The 1,976-nt window shown below is 41.3% G+C and overlaps 1 non-coding gene across 1 annotated transcript; it reads left to right on the forward strand.

The window, feature by feature from the left end:
• Positions 1-764: 764 nt before the first annotated feature.
• LOC111904696 (small nucleolar RNA R71) lies at positions 765-871 on the forward strand. The gene has a single exon (XR_002854604.1). It is a non-coding gene; the product is annotated as a small nucleolar RNA R71 (small nucleolar RNA).
• The last annotated feature ends 1,105 nt before the right edge of the window (positions 872-1,976 follow it).

Consider the following 1,976-nt stretch of genomic DNA (forward strand, 5'->3'; position numbering starts at 1 on the left):
ACATGAGATTAGGCCTTCGTTTCAGGATTTTTCGGGGACAGCTTTTCATGAACCAGAGTGGCTAGTAGACCAAGTTGTACTTCAAGGTTATTGATGGAAGCTTGTTGATTCTTTATTAAAGTTTGTTGTTCTACCATCAATGCATGATGATTCTTAACCAAGGTTCTTTGATCATTAATAGCAGAATCGGTAGCCTCATGTCTCTTTTCGAAGCTTCCATAAACTTCATCAACATGGTCTCTAGATCGGGTTTCTTCTCAGCTGGTGGCTGCTCCTTTTGATAAAAGCCTCGACCTGTTTGCCTATACTTCTCTTCTTTTTGCTTCTTATACTCTTCATATGGCAGCCACTCCTTCTTTGGTTTCCTCCAGTCTTCATCATACTTGTCCCCACTCGAGTAGCACACTTGAGCTTTTCTGTTCCCAAACTCATCTAAATTGCAGTCCTTGGTCAAGTGCAGACCACTACACCTCTCGCAACCCACTCTTATTGCATGAATTGACTGGTCCATTTGTGTCAACCTCTGGTCCATATTATTTAGCATAGCTATCATGGCTGCTATCTCTTCAGTTTGGGCCCCTCCACCGCCTTTGATTCCATCTTGCCTAGGGTTGTGGTATTCGCGAGAGTGCTTCGCGAATTCTTCAATCAACTCCTTGACCTCCCTTGGATTTTTCTTTGTCAAAGTTCCTTGAGAGTCAAGGAGTTGTCTCGTCATAACGTTGACCCCATCATAGAAAATCGACATCTCTTGTTGCACATTTAGATCATGCTGAGGGCAATTTCTGAGCAAACCCTTGTACCGCTCACATGCTTCGTATAATGACTCCCCCGGCTGTTGCTCAAAGTTGGCTATTACCTTCATGAGTTTAGCTATCTTGGATGGCGGGCAAAACTGGTCCATGAATTGCTCATGCATTTGAGCCCAAGTGGTGATTGTACCCGGTGGAAGTGATTTTAACCACTCTTTAGCAGCTCCCTTGAAAGTAATGGGAAGCATCCTGAGCAGTACGGTGTTTCTATTGACATTTGGGACATTGAAGTAATCCACAATGTCATTGACTTAATCTAGATGCTTAAAAGCATCCTCATGATCTTTCCCATAGAATGGGATTTCCTTCAGTGCAGTCAAGATATGCCCCTTCAACTCGAATGTGGCAGTGGCAGGTATTGCGGGTTGGACTAAACCGGGACCCACATCTTCTCGGATCCGCTTCTTGTAAGATCCCATGGACATCTCTTCAATGTCTGCCATCTCGTTCCTTGGCTCGTTCTCGGATTCGCTTGTATGTTCTTCAAATTCAGGCTCGGTATCGTATTCGGATTCGGTTTGGATGGGCATTTGATCCAAGTGTTCAAGCTTGCTCTTGTTCTTTGAGGATGAACTTGACTCTCCTGTCTTTTTTCCCAACTCCCTTGAAAATGCTGACTTTAGTTCTTGCAATGGCGTCTTCTTATCAGTCTTTTTGTGAAGTGCAACTTCTGGATCTTCAATCGGTGGCACCAAAGGTGTGGTATAACCTCTGGTCATGAACTCCTGCAACTCGATAAAATAAAAACGTAAAACTGAACTAAAATAAGAAAATACTAAAAACTAAAAATAACTGCTCTCACGTCGTGAGTTTATAAAGCTCACGTCGTGAATTCTGTGACAGAAACAAAAATCAAAATTTTTGCTAAAATAATATGCAAATAAACTAAGCTAATAAACAAAAATAAATAACTAATTAACTTTTTGCATATTTTATCCCACAAAAAGGGTCGATTAATCTAATGCAACTAAATAAACTAATAAAGTGGGCGTTCCCCGGCAACGGTGCCAAAAACTTGATGTGCACGAAAGTACCCACTAATTTTAATATTTATAACCTAACAAACTTAAACTAACTATGCACTTATAGGCAGTGTACCTAGTTAGATTACAGTATAGCTTGGGTATGTTGGGTGTCGATCACAGGGAACGGTGTTATTAATTT

The sequence above is a fragment of the Lactuca sativa genome, chromosome 4, assembly GCF_002870075.4.
Source record: "Lactuca sativa cultivar Salinas chromosome 4, Lsat_Salinas_v11, whole genome shotgun sequence".
Taxonomy (NCBI): Eukaryota; Viridiplantae; Streptophyta; class Magnoliopsida; order Asterales; family Asteraceae; genus Lactuca; species Lactuca sativa.